This window comes from Tiliqua scincoides, chromosome 3 (genome assembly GCF_035046505.1).
Source record: "Tiliqua scincoides isolate rTilSci1 chromosome 3, rTilSci1.hap2, whole genome shotgun sequence".
Classification (NCBI taxonomy): Eukaryota; Metazoa; Chordata; class Lepidosauria; order Squamata; family Scincidae; genus Tiliqua; species Tiliqua scincoides.
This window is the reverse complement of record NC_089823.1, coordinates 202980192-203000639: the sequence shown is the minus strand read 5'-3', so window position 1 is coordinate 203000639 and position 20448 is coordinate 202980192. Positions and strand designations below refer to the sequence as shown.

General features: G+C 42.4%; 1 protein-coding gene across 1 annotated transcript in view; it reads right to left on the bottom strand.

Annotated features, from left to right (window-relative positions):
* Positions 1–20448, bottom strand: part of CLSTN2 (calsyntenin 2) — a 429960-nt gene that overhangs the window by 58960 nt on the left and 350552 nt on the right. The window lies entirely within an intron of this gene.

Here is a 20448-nt window from a genome sequence, read left to right as displayed (position 1 = left end):
AGGAGCTGACGGCTCAGCAGCTGCATTGAGTTGGAATCCGTGTACAACAATGCAAAGGTGATTACTAAAAGCCACCACAGCAGTACAAAAAATTGTTTATATGACCTTCTTCTTTGACATCTCATCTTCCCACTGCTGCATCTTTTATCTTATATAAATTGAAAGAGCGCTCTTTGCACTTTCTGCAAGAGAAACTAAACCATGTAACATTGCTCTTTCACTGAGGAAAGTGAGGAGTATGTGAAATTGATGTCAGTAATGATATATTCTTTCCTTTAGGAACAACTACAGGAGTGAGTGAGCAAATATGGACCAAATAATAGCACTCCTACCAGACATCAGAGCACCTTGCCAGGAGACAGAGATGTGACTTTAGCAATTTGCAGAGGAACTTTATACAAGTGTGAAGGACAACCTTAAAGCAAACATGAAGGAGGTTCTGGAAGCTGTGGCTGAAGTGGTGAGAATCTCATTATTTTTGCCTAAGTGAAGCACCTTGCATTTGACCCTGAGGTTCAACAGGAAGAAATGCAAGGTTCTGCACTTTGCAAGGTTAGGCAAAGATGCAGGTATAAAATGGGAGATACCTGGCTTGGCAGCACGACATGTGAGAGGGATCTTGGAGTTGCAGCAGATCACAAGACGAACATGAGTCAGCAGTGTGATGCGGCTGCAAAGAAGACGAATGCAATTTTAGCCTGCATTGGTAGAACTGTAGCTTCCAAGTCACAAGACGTTGTGGTGCTGCTTCATTCTGCATTGGTTAGACCTCACCTGGAGTATTGTGTCCAATTCTGGGCACCTCACCAGAAAGATGCAGCCAAACTGGAGTGGGTTCAGAGGAAAGCAACAGGGATGATCAGAGGGCTGGAGAGCAAGCCCTATGAGGAAATGAGGGGACTTGGTATGTTCAGCCTGGAGAAGAGAAATCTGAGAGGGGATATGATAGGTCTCGTCAAATACTCAAAGGGCTGTCATATAGAAGAAGGGGCAAATTTGTTCTCAACTGCCTCTGAAAGTAGAACTAGATCCAACGGGTACAAACTGCAAGAGAAGAGATTCCGATTGAATATCAGGAAAAAATTCCTGACAGTAAGGGTTGTTTGGCAGCGAAACAGATTGCCAAGAGAGGTGGTGGACTCTCCTTCACTGTAGATCTTCAAGCAGAGGCTTGACAAGCACCTGTTGGAAATGCTCTAGGAGGATTTCCTGCTATAAGCAGAGGGTGGGACTAGATCAACCATTAGGTTCCTTCCAACTCTATGATTCATTTGACCTGTGGCTAGAAGCTGACCTAATAGCCCAGCAAGACTAATTGGGACTGGGTGAGAAGGCCCACAAAGTGTATAAGCAGTTAACAAGTCAGCTGGAGAATAGCTCACTCCTTCCTAGGCAACCCGTTTCCACAAAACAAGAAGTTTTGCTGGAAACCCTACTTAGAGAATCTCAGGGAGTAGCTGAGAGAATGAACCATTGTCTATTCTGACATGAGAGATGAGAACAGAGAGCAACTGCTACTAGGACTGGAAAAGCAAAGAAGAGTAAATATGGAAAGTGCAATTACCACAACAGCTGAAGTCTGCAAACAAGGTTGAGGAAGAATACATTGACTCACTTTTGTCATCTTTATATACATATAAAGGCACCAAATCTGGCAACAGATTGCTAGAGATCCTGGGACAAAGCTCTGCATTGCCTTCCATGATGTGTTTGGGTTCCCATACCCTTCAAGTGTACTAACAGCAGGAAGTGCTTCCTGCCCCCCACTGATCAATAGGAGCATCCTCTGACCCACAATGATGTAAAGGCCTCTGGATCACACCCATGTGTAGATAGAGTAGCAGGGCACAGAAGCATCACAAGTTTCTTGGCTAACCTGCACCACCCACCACTTTTAGGGCTATGGAGTCAGCCTAGCAGTTCACCCACTGTCTGGCCTGGCCAGCTCCAGGTTCTAGTCCTGTTGACATCACCACTGTCATACAGTCAGAATTCCAGAGTGGCAGTAATCCAGAAGCCTGCAAGCAAAGGAGCAAAGCAAACTAGAAGCCTATCTGTCTCGGTATGAGATCATTCCCAGTATGGTGGAGAGAAAGGAGAATTACTGCTTTTCAGCAGAACCAGCTGGAAGGCATCAGTCCTTCCAATAGTAATCTATCTATCCTAACTGAGGAAATGTATGTTTAGATATTATTTTGGATTCAAGTGTTCTGATAACATCACTGCAGCAGAGAGCTGGGGAGATTTGCTACTGTAAGAAAACTAGAGCAATTCTTTTTGGGATATAGTTCTGATGAATGTACCTGTGTCCTTGACCTAGCTATACTAGTGAAACCCATTCATCTTAGAAAATGTGTTATGCGTGGGTATGGTGAGAAGGCAAGGAAATTCTAACATGTCTGAGACCAGTAAGAATGATTACTGAGACAAGCATGCACCGAGACAATGGCTTCATGTTGTTGATGGCGATGATCTGAATTAAAATAATTTAGGATATAGTTATTGTCTAGAGCAGCGGTGCTCAAAGTGCCGACTGCTGCGCAGTGGGAATGCGTTTCCCGGCGCTACTGGCACTTCTTGTTCCGGAGTGCCATGCCTCTCCCTGTTCAGCCAGACCTGGTCTAGAGGTTAAAAAAAAAAGGATGGTAATCGGTGTTCTCTGTAAGGGGTCCATGGGGCTGTATGGATCCCTTCCATGGCTGTGCGGGTAGCATCTCTGGACGTTCAGTGACATCATATGCCATTGCCAAACTTCTGAGGAAGTTGAGCCCCAAAGGCTTTAGTTTGCCTGTTCAGACATTACAGTAAACTGTGGTTTGATGAAATCAAAATGCTTCTCATTAGCTGAGCACACAAGAGAAGGAGAAAAAGGGAGAGAGGATGATGGATCATATGAATGCAGGATTCATTTCCTAGCTGAGCCGTTATCAACTGTTCCATGACTCCATCACTCCAGCCTCACAGTGGCAATCTTGTTCCTTGTGTGCCCATGGCCAGGACCGCAGAATGCCACCCCCCATTGGGGGCCTCAGAGGGCTGGAAGAGGTGGCACTCAGCCTCCTCCAGCCCTCTTAAGGCCTTTTGAGGCCTCCAGAGGGCCTTTAATGACCACTTCTGGTTTTCAGTGGCCTTTTGAAGGCTGGGGAAGCCTCCCTGACAATTAAAAGGTCTTCTAAGGGCCTTAAAACACCACTTTTGGTTTTCATCAAAAACCAGGTGTTAAAAGCCTCCCAGAGGCCTCAGAAGGCATCTGGGGGAACACAGATGCTACTTGCAGCCTTCCTGGCCCTCTGAAGGAGGTTAGGAGAGTGGCAAAGGGGGTGGCGAGTAAGGCAGGGCACCTCAGGATTTGACCCCCTCACCTTCCCTTGGTACGTCACTGCTGCCTCAATCCCTTTCCACAACTTCTAGTTAAATAATTACTAGAATTATTTAAAGCACCATGTATTGGGCTAGATCCCTTGTTTCAGCCTAGCTCAAAGGACTCAGTACTGAACTCTGGAGCCTCCAGTTTCATTGGATGATGACTTAAATATCTATATATTGGTTTTTAATGTAAAGGTAGGATGGAGAATTTGTTCAGTGTCAATGTGAATGTAATTTTACTCTGACACCTGACAGCCCAATCCTGAGCTGCCCAGGACGCCCAGGCTCGGCAGCACCGAGAACGGCTGCCGCCGGATCCTGCACGCCCCAGGCTACCGCGGGATGTGCCTTGGGAGAAGGGGACTTTTGTCCCCTTCCCCTGGGTAAGGTAAGCAGCCCCGCAATGGGGCTACTCACTTTACCGCCAATCAAAAGGTAAAGTAAGGTAATGGCACTTGTGCAGGGCGTGGAGCCCTCCCTGAGTGCCTTGGATCCTGCGGAGCAGAGCTCCGCAGACCTGCCTCCCTCCCTCCCTCCCCCCAGCACGCCTCCAGCCCGCCCCACTCCCCGCATCACGCCTCCCCGTTACACCTCTCCCCGCCCCCTGCCGGCCTCCCTACTCCCAGGAACGTCTCCTCCCCGTCCCCGCCCCCACCTACCATGCCACGGCTTGGCAGTCCAGGAGACCGCTGAGCCGCGGAAACTGGGCGACTGCCCCGTGCTAGCCCAGCACCGGCCGGCACTGGGCTAGCACGGGCAGGAGCCCAGCGGTGAGGCTAACAAACGTGCTTTATGGCACGTTTACGACAGTGGTACAGAGCCGTGCCTCCGAGCACAGGATTGGGCTCTGAGTCATTTGCACAAATCTGTGCCCTGAAAAATCACAGAGCCTTGGGCCTGCTGTGCTTGGTATACTGCTATAGCAGTATTCCAACAGTAGTAAGAGAGGGACAAAATTTATCAAATATTTCCTTATCACTACCTGCAGGCAAGGTAGGTAAGAAGGGGATAATGGGGCAGGATACCGGGATTTATATTATGGTGTGGAGTTCCTGTAATATGAAATCAGACTCTTCTACTTCCAGTTATGCATAGGAACAAGACAGGGTCTTATTTGGGCTTGGAATCTGGCTTTGAATAAGGCAAGGCATTAAAAAATGGAAAACAGAACTAAAAGCTCTTTTGTCAAGAGAGATTTCCAACTTGAGCCAGAGGGGGTACCCATGAATTAAAGTTCAACTGAAAATGATGAAATAATTTTCTTCTATCTATCTCTTCTATCTAGTCCAAAAAGGTGTGCTAAACAATAATAATGTCTTAATAATGCTCATACTGAGGTGGAATATAAATAGTAGTATTAGGCTGCCATCCTATCCACAGTTTCCTGGGAGTAAATCTCATTGAACACAATGGGACTAACTTCTGAGTAGGCATGCATAGGATTGGGCTCTTAAATGCTTCTAATTTGACAGAGTTTTCATATTTATATTTTCATGTCAATTTTTAAGTTGAGTGACATAGACCTTTTTGGCAAACCACTGAGAAAACTCCCCCCCCCCTTCCTGGAAGCTAATCTTAGGCATGCAGTTGCTCCCAAAGGTTGTTCTTAAGGCTCCAGGGAACTACCCTGGAGGGTACCACTCAAGGAAATTTTTTGAACCTTGCAAGCATAGGATTATTATGATTGCTAAGCTTGTTGGAGAAAAACTAAGGATGTTCACTGATCCTCCTTTGTAACCTTTGCCTCTGCATGTGTAACAGCAGAAAGAGCTAGGCTAGGACTGCCACCACTCACCTGAATGTGCATCTGCTATGGAAAAGAACTTTTGTTCATCTTTGTTAGAGAGTTGTAATTTGTTTCCAAATCTGAGGATGTTTCCTGAGTCAAGCCCTAACCCAGAAACTTCCACAATAAACTGGAACCTTAAAACAAGCCTTTTGAAGTTTTTGCACTCCTCCAGGATGTGGACAAAAAGGGTGGGGGGGGGGTGTAAACCATTAAATGAAATGACTCAAACAAATGGTTTCAGCTCTTCTCTGAAACAGCACCAAATACTTCTATTGGTTTTTCAAGGAACAACCTTGGAAACTATATTCATCTTTTAAGAGAGAAGCTATACTAAGCTTTTATCCATTCAACCCTATGACAATCAGTGTATACTTTCACTTTATTTTGTATGTACTTTGAATCTTTGAAAGACTCCTCATGAGCTGCTTTAACTCTAATAACCCTGATGTTTTTTTTCTTTTCCAGTTGACGCTATTGCTATAAGGCTCATGATAAAAAATATTTCACTCTTAGTAATACTGTAATTGTCTACACATGTTTTTGTTGTTGCTGATGAAACTAAGTTAATACATATTTAAGCAGCTTTTTGAAGTATGCATTATTCAGCCATGAACTTGCAAAAGGCACTAAAACGGCCTTTGCACCTAAAATGCAATACTTATGTAAAATGTATAGCCTACTAAAAATGCAATAGCCATATGCAAAACAGGCTTATTCTCTGTAGCTACCTTAACAGCAATATACTGTTTTCATTTTGATGTGTTTAGGTTTTATATATATATATATATATATATATATATATATATATATATATATATATATATATATATATAACCTAAAGCATTTAGTTAATTTTTCATTTACCACTCTTCAGTTTTTGTAACAGACTACTCACAATGACGGGCAAGGGATCAAGCATCAACACACTTCTTTTAATGTGCACTGCACATCTTCAGAACAGCCACATTTTATTCTCAATCTACAACAACGTAGAGAAGTCAGGATGTTGTCATGTGGTTCAGGAATTTGACTTAGACCTGGAAGATCCAGGTTCCAATCCCCACTCAGCCATTAAGCTTCTTGGGTGACCCTGGGCCAGTCACTATCTCTCGATCTCATCTACTTCACAGGGTTGTTATGAGGACAAAAGGAGGGAAGGAACCATGTACAAAATGTATAAAATGTAAATGAATGTAGAAATGTAGTGCATACTCAGAGAACGCATCTTTATGAGCATGTAGGCCCTGAGCAAAGTACTGTTCTCTTGCTCAAGTCTAGTCTTACAGAATGTTCTCTGTAACCAGCATCCCTGGCATATATGTAAGAGATGATCAACATATATGTTGCAGCCATAAAACTCTATGATGTGGTGCCACTGCCTCCATGATTCCAATGTACTTGTTCATTTATTTTTCTTTAGGGCATGTGGTTCCCTGCTCTCTATTGTCTGCCCTGATTAGCAGCAGCTCTGTAGAGTTTCAGATACGGGTCTTTTTCCAACCCTACTTTCACAGGCAAGAGATTGCACCTGGGAACTTCTGCATGTAAGGCCTAAGCTCTACTACTGACCAGCAGTCCCGCCCCCCAAGCAGCTTACAAAGAAAGTTTTAAAACTTTAGTACACAAACAAAATAAATATGAATAAAAACAGCATAACTGAGGCATGTTTAATATTAAGAGAGAAACTAATAATAACAAGTCAGAAGATCTTAAAAGTGTGAACAAATTAAATATTCTTTACTGGACATTTAAAAAAATCAGGCTAGGGGGAACATTTCAGACCCTGGGCCACACAGCCACTATCTCTGCCCAGCACCTGCCACACCTCCAAAAGTGGTGACATAGGAAAGCCTCTGAAGAAGACTGAAATAACCAAGTTGGGTGAGAAGGCAATCCAGTTATATTAGGTAAACTTGCTGAGAGACCTTTCCCTTGACAGCTGTTCTGGATATCAGTGGCGTAGCTAAGGGGGTGCAAGGGGTAGTAGTTGCACCGGGCATCAAGCTTTAGGGGCCAATAAGCTGAACTTGACACTAGTGACCAAAATTGTAAAAATCTTGATATATATGATTAATAACATATATAATATATATATGTTATATATAATTGGAAAGGTAATTTAATGTAGAATGCAATGAAACAAACCCCATTGGAATATCTGTATTCTATCAAAAGTTATGGCCAATTAACCAGAAAATGAAAACACAATTGCCTTATGGAACAAAAAGTGGATTTTCTTAACTCAGAACTGACCTATGAGACTGATTTTTGTTCAAGAGGTGCCCTTCTTATATTTAGCAAGAGAAGAATAACCATCCCTCTTCACCCCAATAGAGTGTCTCAAACCTACCAGGGGCACACTTTTTATTTACTTAATTTGATTTTGTTGGGGAGGGGGGCTATAAATCATTGACCCCAGGTAGCAGATATATACCTTTTCACTTTTGAAAAAGCCCAGGCATGAAGTCACTTCCGGTTGTGGCATCACTTCCAGGGCAACATTTTGAGCTTGGCACCGGGCTACACGATCATTAGCTATGCCACTGCTGGATATGCCAGTATTGCATCAGTTATACTTCTCTAGGTGCCTTTGAAATCATTTTCTCAGATTCAAATTTCTAAATGAATATTTCTCTCTAAAGGATGTTGCAAGAGTGGGAATTATTGACTTGCAATGCAATCCTATGTCTATCCTAAAGGAATGTTCAATAAGGTTGATGAGCCCAGAAACACTTCAGTTCCTCACTGGTGTTTCTGGAGGAGGGAGCAAAACACTAAGTTTTTCAGGCCCCTGAACGCTGGTGTAAAGCGGTCCCTCCCCCTTGCCTTCAGAGCCATTCAGGCCCCTGAAAAACTTAGTATTTTGTCTCCTCTCCAAGAACACCAGTGTAGTTCCGGGAATTGCTACTGCCAAGAAACTGCAAGAGATTATTGAAAACACACAGATATGAAAAACACTGTCCTTAGAAATGGCATCTATTTCATTTTCATTAATAGGAAGACTCGTGTTACACTGCTTGAGGGTTAACAGGCAAGAAAGCAGGTAAGATTAAATTTCATTAATAATAATAATAATAATAATAATAATAATAATAATAATAATAATAATAATAATAATAAACTTTATTTATATCCCGCCCTTCTCCCCGAAGGGACCCAGGGCGGCTTACAACATATTAAAAACAGATTAAAAATATAATTTAACCGCAAATAAAAACATATTAAAAACACATTAACAAATACCCATAAAAAACGTAGTCAGATAAAAAGTCAGATAAAAAGAGCAAAATGCAGCAAATCATAGAGGAATCAGGTCTGTAAAAATACTAAAAGATATAGAAAAGATGTTTAAAAAGGCCATGAACTCAGAAGGCTTCTTTAAACAAAAAGGTCTTCAGGCCTCGCCGAAAAGTCTCAAGAGAGGGAGCCATTCTAAAATCAAGGGGAAGGGAGTTCCATAATGTTGGTGCCACTACTGAGAAGACCCTATTTCTTGCCGCTGCCCCACGTACCTCTTTAGGCGGCGGCACTTGTAAAAAGGCCTTCTCTGATGACCTAAGAGGACGAGCTGGATTGTACGGAAGTAGGCGATCTCTAAGATACCCTGGCCCAGAGCAGTATAGGGCTTTAAAGGTCAAAACCAGCACCTTGAATTGGGCCCCGAAAACGAATGGGCAGCCAATGCCCCACAGGTAGCATGGTTTCCATCAAAGCCCTCTCTACATTGTCAGCACCATAGACAATCAAGCACCCGTCTAAGCTGCCTGGACACTGCCTACAGAGAGAGGGCTAATGCTATGATTAGCATCTTTTATGCTGGGTTTCCTCAGCAAATTGTAATTTGATTCTTCTTAGAGAAACGATTTCCTCAGATATGAAGTTTAAATATTCAGTAGATGTGATCCAAGAAAATGAATTCTCTCGTTAGGCTCCCACATTATGGACCCTGCTAATACAATAAATATATTTTTAGAAACCATAATATGTGAATTGCTTTAGCCTGACTGAAGAAAACAAAGTGTCCCCAGTGGAGAGCTTCTGACTAATATAATTAGAAATTAGTTGGCATATCACATATCTTTGAGGCTATATATAAACCTCCCCTGAATAATTCAAGTAACAAATTCTGCCCCAGTGGAAAATGGAGCTCATTTCTCTGAATTTGTTAAATGTTTTCATTTCCAGAGACATGTGCTTAGGGATATTATTAATAAATTTTAAACCTCCCTATAATCTCTACAGGTATTACTTATGTAAATCCTCACACTACAGGGTGAACTTGTATTGCTGCGCCTCGGTTGATGTTTGGCTTCATTTCTGGAAACTATTCCACATTTCCTTTTCTCCTCCTCTTCCAATTTCATCCTGAGATTTAGCACTCCCGTTTTGAAATTGAAAATAGGGTTTAGGGCTTTGAGAATAAAATCTATCAAGCTGGATGTAGTACTGCAAAGGCTTTGGCTTCTAATCTTTTACTCTGTATAAACAACTGCAGCAGAGAAAAACAACAACATTTGCTAAAATCCTGCTTTTCCAGGGAAAACAGTCAACTTCCATCCCAAGTGGTCTACTTAAACTAGAATTACGTGGTCTACAAGTGCATTCACAAGTGGCCCCAGGGCCAGGGTTTGGGAACCCCTGGGATAGAGCTTCAGAGCAGCTAAAGAAAGCTTACTCCCCAAGTAAAGGGGTGGAAGCATTTGATATGATGCCTCAGGTACCGGGAAGTCTTGGGATCTCCCTGCTGAGGATTACACTAATGTTACTGCCAATTTTTAACTACAAAAATTCTGTGATGCTTCAGATAGAATACCTCTGAGCACACACACAATGCATTTTCACCAAGGGGTCTGACATCTTTTCAAAAAGAACCCAAGAACAAGGTGAACACAAGTCTTCCTTCCTTATCCAGAGGTTCATTGCTAATGTCTGTTTGGCATTCTGCTTCCCACTCATAACATTCCTCACTACAGTAGTGCTGCCCCCTGGGTACTGTACTACTTTAGTCCTTTAGTGGTGGAATTGTTTCCACTTCTGCAGTCGTTCCCATACTGATCTGAGTAATGCAAAGGCTTATGTGGTTTCCCCAAACAGCACATCTAGCAGACCGTGTACCTTAAGACACAGAGGCAGCCATGTTGGGTAGAGTGCCTGTAAAGAGGTGGCATGGAGTGTAGCAGTCACTTGAAGCTGCTCCAAGGGAGCAATCATACCTGAATTAGCTGCAAGACTTTATTTATTGCTTTCTGCTGTTACTGGGATAAAATACACAGTAGCATTCCTCAACAGAGATCAACCAAGGACGCTGTTCCCCTGGAGTGCCCCTCCTAATCTCTCACCGTTCTTGCTTTACAGACTTCCATTTTTTAATTTAAAATATTTTGTTTTGTTTTTTGCCCATTAACATGTACATGTTCTCCCACAGCAAATAATCAAATACTATAAATGCCAAATTATATTAACGGGATAAGATAACAATAGAAAAGGAGAGGCAAAGAAAACAAGGACTACAAGGAAGGAATTAGAAAGCAGCAAAAAGACGGATGCATCGGTAGTTGCAGTGGCATAGCGTGAGTTGCCAACACCTGGGGCAACCAAGTATTGCACCCCCTGCATACCCATGGACTGTTGTAATTCAAGTAAAAATGAATTCAATGCCAGTATATGCAAATTTATTTAAAATCACCTGGTTTTTATTTGTGCATATTTTTCAATAACAGTATTAAAATCTATATTATTCACACAGCAGGCAGCAGCTGCTAAAGAAGAACCTGGAAGTTCTCAAGTAGTTCCACAGAAAATCTCAAGGCATTAAGCCAGGGATAGCGTGGGGTAAACTTACCCAGGTAGCCTTTTTAGGGAAGCTGCATATGGGTAGCTGAAGTGCAAGTGAGGGGGACTCGAGCGGACCAGAGAGCAGACAGGCAGGCTCCAGCATTCATTTGGAGCTTGGGGGGGGGTGTAGATTTGGTACAGCAGGTCTGTGTTTACTTCCACTCTTGTTCCTGGGCAGAGCGAAGCTTTCTTCTAACATTACTGTACTGTGAAAACTAGTCTTTTGCCCGTTTCCAAGATGGTGCCGCCCAATGAATTTGCATCCTTCCAAGAAGGCTGCCACCAGCTTATTGGGACCCACCAAAAAGTATTACTACTTTTTTCTTTTGAAATTTTGTGTCCCTGTGAATATTGCACTTAGGGCAACCGCCCCTGTGACACCTCCCGCTACGCTACACCACTGAGTAGATGACATTTCAACATTGGAAAGACAGAAAAAAACCGCTATCGCACATTGTAAACAGAAAGGTCTTTCTTTATAACAACATGAAGATAAATTATTGGCATCCGTGAAGGAGCTGCTCTTATGAATGGCACTTCAGTTTATGTCAAAGTGATGTATTCAGACTTAAATATTTTTGGAAAGCCCAATTCTGAATTTACACTCAGAACACAAACAACAGCAGTGTACTGAAGAGAGTATATCTACATGTTATCTGCTTATAATAAGGCAGCAATTTGTAAGTTACAGGACCCAAACATTATGCATGGGCACTTTATTTAAATGATACCTTCTGGCTATTTAATTATATATATATATCAACACTACAGAAACACAGTTGATTATACATTAGGTGCCAGAGACAGACAAGGTAATTAGATACCTGTTAAGCTAGTGTGATAGTTAAAGTATAGTTTTCACCAGCAGATGGTATTCTTGAAGAAATAACCACATTTAGCTCCTAGGACAGCCTGCAGGTATGATTGTCGGTTAAATACAATGTCATGAAGGGCACAATCCTTTCCAAGAGGTCTGGCTGATTAGGCTTAAATGTATTTAAGCATCCAGAGTGTGTACGCGTATAAAAAAAAGAGGTAGAATCCAATTTATATTCATATGGAGATCAGAAAGCTTGCACTAAGAAGTTTGCATCCTTTCTACTGAAATACTGAGCATCTTTGATTACCGAAATTTAAAGGTCATGAGTTCTGTGCTTCTGCTTTGAAAAAATATAAACATGATGGAACTGCTCAAAATAAAGCCTATGCACACTTAGAAGCTCATGTTTAGAAGGTGTTCGTGAGACACATAGAGCAAGGTGAAGCAACAGAATCAGAGTTCAAAGGAACATACAGGTTCAAGGGAAATGCAACTCTAGGCTGTATCCATAGAAGTATAGTATCATGATCATAATAACTAATAGTACCACTGTATTCTGCTTTAGTCATACCCTTCCTGGAATCTTATGTTGAGTTCTGGATGCTGCAGCTTGAGAGGCATATTGACAAACTGGAGTGGGTCCACAGGTAGGTGACTACGGGCTCAATCCTGTTTGCCTATGTAAATTGCCTTGAATAAAGTCAGAGTACTAAATCAATGATCAGAAAGGCAGTATATAAATACCTAGTTGTTGTTGTTGTTGTTATTATTATTATTATATTGACTTGGGCCATTTGCGCCTCTTCAGGAGTTGGCTAGGCCTGCGAAGCCTGAAAGAAGCTTCTGTGCCGATGGAGACACTGAGGCTTGTGTCGGCCTGGCAGGGGTGGGTGGGTGGACAGGGAGCGGAAGGCGGGCCTGGGATCTGGCAGTTCTCGGGGAGAATGGAGTGGCTTCATCTCAGGAGGTGGCGCCGATCCGAGGAGACCCATAGGGGAAAGGGTACATTTTTCTAGAGGTAAGTAGAAAAGTTTCCCCTTGCCTCTGGCTGAGCCACTTTTGGCCCCTATCCTACACTGGATCAGCACAAGCCTCCTGGCTTGCCTGTTCCAGCACAGGGTAGGATTGCGCCCTAGGATGGTGAAGGGACTACTCTTGTGGAGACAGACTAAAGGAGTTGGGCATGTTTAGTTTGGAGGTGAGGTAGTTAAGAGGTGATATGTTATCAATAAATTTCTATGGAGCTGTCATGTGGAAGATAGAGCAGACTTGTTCTCAGTTGCTCTACAGAAGGAAGATCTGCAAAATCCCCTTAACCAGCCCATGTGATAATTGGGCTCTCCCATCACCGCTCTTTCAATAGCGCCAGTTCTGCTGAGGCTCAGAGGGAAGAGATGGAAGGTGGTCTCAGAAGCCAAGGAATGCTAAGGGGGGAGATGCAGACCAAGAGAGGTGAGAGAGGGAGATGCTTGCCAAGGTGCTGGGAGAGCCCAATTATCATGCAGGTCACCCATTCAGCAGGGCCACTTTTGCGGAGGCATCACTTCACAGAGCACCTCTCAGCTGCTGAGCTGCAAAGTGATGCCATGGTAGAAGTGGCACTGATGAATGGGTGGCCCACATGATAATTGGGCTGTCCCAGTGTAATAATGAGTCTCTCACATATCTTGAAAATATGATCAAGATTTTCTCTTCTGTCATTTGAAGCTAACGAGTTCCTATGTGAGAATGGCTTATTTCTGGTCATTATCTGTTTAATGATGTCACTTCTGAGTGACATCATTGAGTCTGTAAGACCCTCACAGTATGTTGTGAGAGTCAGTGAGAAAGGCGGAATACAAATGCTGCAATTAATTAATTAAAATTCTGGCCCTTAGCAATCACCATGAATGATATTCAGCCCACTGTATGAAAAAGATTTGGTTGGGGCTGGTGTCTGTTGCTCAATTGCTCATTCCTAGTGGCTGGCATAAGAGTGCCACCCACCCAGCATTTGCCACTCATTGGTCCTTCATCTATTCCTGCTTCCTCCTCATTTCACACCAGCAGTGCTTCTCCGGCTGCCAGTGTTAGGGCTGACTGGATGCAATGATTGACTCCTTGGATATCACACAGAAGATATGTACTATCACACCAACGACGCGCTAGTGTGAGGACACTGCTATGTGGATAACTACGTTGGTGTTTCCATGAACATAAGTAAGTCCTTCAGAATATAGCGGAACTTGTTTCTGACTTAACTTGCCTGGGCTACCATGCTAATATAATTTTTATACTTTTTTGAGAAATAAAATTTGAATCAATTTTTATACATTCATGTTAAAACTACTGAATTTCACTCCAAGAATTTGAGATTGAATGAACTATATCATTAAAAGAAAGATAATAAGTTTCAAATTAAGAATAAGTGGCAGGACAGGAAAAAAATGCTAATTAAGATCCCAATCCTATTCAATTTTCCAGTGCCGGTGAGGCTGTGCCAATGGGGCGTGCGCTGCATCCTGCAGTGGGGAGGCAATCAGAGAGGCCTCCTCAAGGTAAGGGATCATTTGTTCCCTTACTTTCGGGCTTCACTGAGGCTGCACCATGCTGGAAAGTTGGATAGGATTGAGCCCTAAGACATTTACAGGTTTTTTTGTTTGTTCGTTACATAGACCAGTAACTGGTCTATGATGTGAGGTGTGGCTAGGGCATGGGGTTGTATTATGATAAGATACTATACTTTAAAACTGACCATTACAACACTGTGCAAGATTAAAAAATTAACTGAAGAGATCATCACTGCTGTGCTAACAACTGCTTAGTATTGGGCACTCAGTAACTAAAATGTGACTATAGGAAGCCAGGAATTTATTATTTCATTGCAGGAGTAATAAATAAGAGTAGCAAAAAAAAAAAAAATTGTCAATGCAAATTTTAGAATAAAATTCCCCACTCTCCCTTCTTTAGATATGCCCAGCTTCACATGAACAATCTAAACATTATTTCATTTTAAAGACACCATTATACTGCACCTTCTGATCCTTTCTGTGTGATAATAGCAGAAAAGTCCCACTGAGAAGCAGGTACCTATTCCATAGGGCATTACTGCATTAAATGCCCATCATGTTGACAACATGACCCATAATGGCCCTCCCACAGTCCCTATAAGGACACAGACCATCATGGTGGGTACTCACTTTCCCTGCAAAACTTAAAAGGCACAGTAAAGAACCTTAAATGTTGCTTAAAAATATCAACACAAAGATGAGTCTAAAACTTTACCTAGCTTGTAATTGCTTGTACTTCAGGAGTGATTACACAGAGAAATTTTAGTCTAAAAAACTTGGTTCGTTTTAATGTCAATAAATCCATTAGTAATTTTATACTCTGCAGCCCTTGGCACAAAAGCTTCTCCTTCCTAACATCAGAGAAGGCACCAGTGCTAAAACAGGGCTGTGTATTAAAGGCTCCGTCCTACATGCTTCCCAAGGATGACTAAAAGTATTTGAAGGGTGTGACGATGAGATGTGCTCAGTGTGGGAAATTACATTTACGCTACATCTGTCATTCCAAGAAAAAAAAATGCAGCTGAGAATTTAGCTAATGTATTATCAGCGAAAAGGCAATTCTCTAGGGCAGTCAACTATCAAAGCGAATCTGCAATAGCAGATAGGCGCCACAATCCCCTCAAGTATCACATGTGATGTGCAGCAACTGAAAAGCTCAGCATCTACACACAAGGATTGTTCATCTTCACATGACCAATTTTGTCATCATTTAAATTAAATTATAAAATGGCAAACCCATTGGAGCAGCAGTTGTATTATATTGTAGATACTGTAATTGTAAATTAGATTAAGCACTTACCAAATCTATTTCCTTAGTTAAGTCATTTTTAAAAAGTCATTTTCATTTTATATTTTGATAGAATAAATTGAGTGCATTAAGAATATTAATTACCAAATGAAACTCTTAAGATTCTATGCTAGACCATTCTGAAGTTCATTATTATTTCAACATATATAAATACATTTAGTTCCTTAAATGGCAATATTAATTATGGCACTTAATAATATTTTATTAGAACTTCTACATGATAATTAAATATTTAGCAATAAAAATTTCTATTTTGGCTTAAACTGACCCACAGCACTCTATACCAAAATCTGACTGGACAAAGAAGAAAAATTCCTGTATATTAGTCTAAAATACTCCATGTAGTTTGAAGGAGAAAACAAAACAAATAAAGCTATAATCTATCATGACTGGCTAGAATAGTAAGTAAATCAACATCAAGAAATAAATCAACATCAGGAAATAAATATGTGGAAAATTGAGACAGTATTCATTGGTATATTTCTGAAAACCAGTTGCAAGGGAACAAGGGCAGCAGAGAACTACACCTTTTTCTGAGAGCTTTCCAAGAGCCACTGGTGGGCGATGGTGGGCCTTTTGCCTGATTCAGCAGAGCTTTTTTGTTGATGATACTTTCACAACTAATACAGAAAAAAATGAAAACAAATTCTGAAAGCCATTGGCCTCTAACTGGAAATCTATAAGGTCTGTTCAGAAGTAATATTTCTATATATACCTTACTTCCTGGTAGTACACTCAACTTAGCTGTGCCCCCTTTCCACGCAGTGACAAATGCAAGACACAGGAAAGGATCTTCCCTATGATTACCATCCTGGAAAATTCTAGAGCAGTGGTTCTCAAACTTTGAGGGAGCTTTACTCCCTCAGTAAGTGTTTGTGGGGAGGGGCTAAGACAGCAATGTGATCCCCAGGATCGCATCACTAAGGGGGAGTACTTTCACTTACTTTTAAGTAGGTAGGGCTGCTGGAGGCTGGAGGGATCCCCAAAGCTTGGAACATTCAGGAAAAGCAGGCGCAGAGCACCTCCTGCAAAACGGAAGTGCTTTGCACCCCCTTTGACAGAAAGTTCCAAGCCTCAGGGAGTGCTGCGGAGGGCTGTGCAGGGCTCTCTGCTCCTCCTGCAGCCTCCAGCAGTCCTACCAATGTTATAGTAAGTGAAAGCACACCCCCTCACCCCCCATAGGGATACAATCCTGGGGATCACGTCCCTGTCTCTCCTCTTTTCCCGCCCCTTAAAGGGATGGGGGAACCTTTACACAAACTGGTGGGTCGTAACTCACCAGTTTGAGAACCATCGTTCTAGAATAACAGTCAGAGGGAACATCAAGTGTTCAGGTAGCTAAAGATCAATGTTGATCACAAGAAAGATGGGCTTTACCAGCATGTCTCCAGCAGAGGTAGGATTAAGATGGGTGCACTACAAGGAATGCCCAGAAAAATTAAAATATACTTTTATCTGGTGTGTGTGTGGGGGGGGGGGTTAGGGGGGTGTTCTGATGCCAGCACTGTCTCCTGTACCCAGACCTGCCTCTACAACAGGACCAAAATTGGAAGACTCACCACAAGTCAAGCAGAGAAAGATGGTCCTTGAAAGCCTCCTGCCTAGTTACGTGGTTAATTTCCACAATTCTAAAGCTGTAGTCCACTTCTAGGACTAGAAAAAGGCTCTGATTGAGTTGAACAGGCAGATAAAGTGTTAAAACATTTTTTTAAAGTTTATTTAAAATAAAATTGAGGGTAAGCGCATCCTCTGAACAACTTGTCTGCTTAACCATGCGGTCTCTCTGCAATGGCATTTAATTCCAAATGTCTCAAGAGCGTCTCTTTCCCAAGAAACATTAAGCTGTGGGAACCTTGCACATTCCCATCTTATGGGATTTTAAAAGAACAACCCTGGAATGCCTGATCAAAACAGCTTGAATTTCATACAGCAAATACAATTGCCAGCACATTGCTATTTAGTGTTAAAGACTGCTAAAGTGTTAAATCCTATAGGGTGCTTCTGGAAAGCAACACATTGGATGTAAGGTTGCCAGCATATACACAGGGCACACAGCTTTAAGTGCAGCGGTGCCAGTCTCTTTGTATTATCTTTTCCAGAGAGAAACTTGTAGGAGAACCAGCAACTTGTAAAGAGGAACTTCTAGAGGGAACCTGCAACATTCACCGTACAGTACAGTAAATGTACAGTATCTGTTGATCAGCCAGTTTTACATGATTGCTGCATGAAAAAGTTTCTATAATTTACTATTAATGTGTCTAAAAGTATGTTATATCCCCTTACTCCAAATTGAACAGCAGCCACCCCCTAACCTGCGCTAGATACAGTGCAGGCCATTTGGCCCGCCTATTCCAATGCAGGTTAGGATGGGGCTTGCCTAGAATTTACAGCCCAATCCGCAACTGTGCTGGCACAGTGGGACTACCAGGCCTCCACTGCATCCAGCACAGCTTAGGAGTAGGCTGGAGGTCTCCTCTGGGTAAGGGGATATTTTTCCCCTTATCCTGAGTTACATTCCAGCCTGCCGTATGGGATGACTTGGATCTCTGCCAGCTATTTAGCAGGTGGAAGTCCAAGCAGCCCCATGTAAATTTGCCAGGCGAAGGAAGGAGGATAAGATAAGGCGGAGGAGGCCTCTGCTGATCCTGGCCCCTCCCGGGCCTGATCCGTCCCCATTCCTCTCTCCCCTACCCTAAAATGTGCCATCTCTACCTCTTCCGCCCTGTACACCCCTACCTGAGCCACCTGGCAGAAGACCTGGATACAGCATCTGCATGGAGGTGCAGCACCACTTACTCTTTCAGTGTTGCAACATGCCTTATGACATGTTTGCGACAGCCTCCACCAAAACAGAGACAGCTGTGCTGGTGAATCTTCAGTTTAGGATTTTGCTCTTAGACAATATCAGTCAATATATGTTGAGAATTATACAGCTGCACCCATTATATTGTAGCTCTCCCAATGCAGACAATGTTAGACCCTAAGCAAATTAAAATACAAACATCACTCTACTTGGATGCTAAAAATAAGCTAAATGATGTGCGAGAGGGAAGAGCCATTTAGCAGTGCTCAAAGTTTCTACAGTCTTATGAGAGTTATTATACATTGAAAGAATTATGATCTGGAGATGCCACTGTGCTCACTGTTGCATTCCTGAGAATATGGATGGTTTAATTAGAACTTTAAATAATGAAACCTTTTCATCACATTGACAGTCCAAGTACCTGAAAGCCCTGATTATCATGAACTAACATTGCAGCATGTCTGTCTTCTGTCATGCTGTAATATCAACATGCCTAAATGAATTAACTTCATAGATCAACGAAGATGAGAATCTCGTTTTAATCCAGACTTTCTGTATTGTTGCAAAGAAGGAGAACACATGCAAGAATGCCTGTGCTATACATGTAAGACTACGTATTACTGGTCTCAATGACTAATTCTTTACTGCCAACTAAGATATTAACTATGACTTTTAATACAATTCTTGCAAACCATAAACATACACTAACACTGTCAGCATCACTAACATAATTTTGTGTTTCTGAAGAACTGTTTTATGCAGGACTCTGTAAAACTGTTTAAAAAAAAAAAAAGCACAGATGCAACCTATTTATCCACGGATTTTTTATCTGCTGATTTGTCTCAACTGGAATCTGGTGGGAGGGAATTCACACACACCTTTGCCTCCTTTGCCCTGTGCTGGCATCTTGATCATTTCAAGGCAGCCCAGAACAATGCAAAAAGGCTCCGACTGGCACTGGCAGGGAAATAGCCCTGGAAGAGGTTCCCCTTGCAAAGGAACAGCAACACTCCTGGAGCCCCTGAGCCAGCAAAGAGGCTGAAGAGGGGAAGGGGGGTCCCCGAAAACCTCTGTAGCCAGAACACATGCAGCAAGGTGGAGTGCTCTCTCTCTCTCCCACACACACACACTCACACAGGGGTAGGTGCGGTAGTAACAGAGGGGATTGCTTTAAAAAACCCAGCGAGTGTTTGCCGAATTCCCCCCCCTTCAGACTGAGATGGTGCAGGCTCTCCGTGCTCCAGTCTACAGAAACAAAATAGCCCAGCAAGCAAGTCTTCCCAGCAAGCCAAAGCATGAGATTTAGGCTACAATCCGATCCACACTTTCCTGGGAGTAAGCCCCATTGACTAAAATGGGACTTACTTCTGAGTAGGTAGTGGGCTTGAAGTACCCAGAGCTGCATCTGTAGATAGTGTTTCTTCTGGCCCAAGTTAAGTGTCACAGGAACTGAAAGGAGGGAGGTGACCGGGAGCATCCAACCACTGCTGCTTCTCCACCCCACCTCCATCTACCCAATTGAATATATATTGCATGACTTGGAAAGAGATGGAGGACTGGGAGGCTTATGCATTCAGCACACATTTGCTTGGAACACACACAAGTCTCTGGCCCTTTTGGACCAAGTCCAGGGATACTCAGCCACACTTAAGCATTTTTACTTAATCAAGTGTAAAATGTACACTTGGAACACGAATAATTTTGTATATTAATCTTTACTATCCCTGCGTCATACTTTGAAGAACCATATTGCAGTGGTTCTCAAACATTATCACACCGGGACCCACTTTTTAGAATGACAATCTGTCCGGACCCACTGGAAGTTATTCACCTGGAAATGATGTCATGGCCATAAGTGACATCATCAAGCAGGAAAATTTTTAACAACCCGTACAACAAAATCAAATCAAATAAATTAGGTGAAGAACTCTCCCAAGCTGTTGCTGATCTGTTTTTTTTTTTTTAAAAAAAAACAAA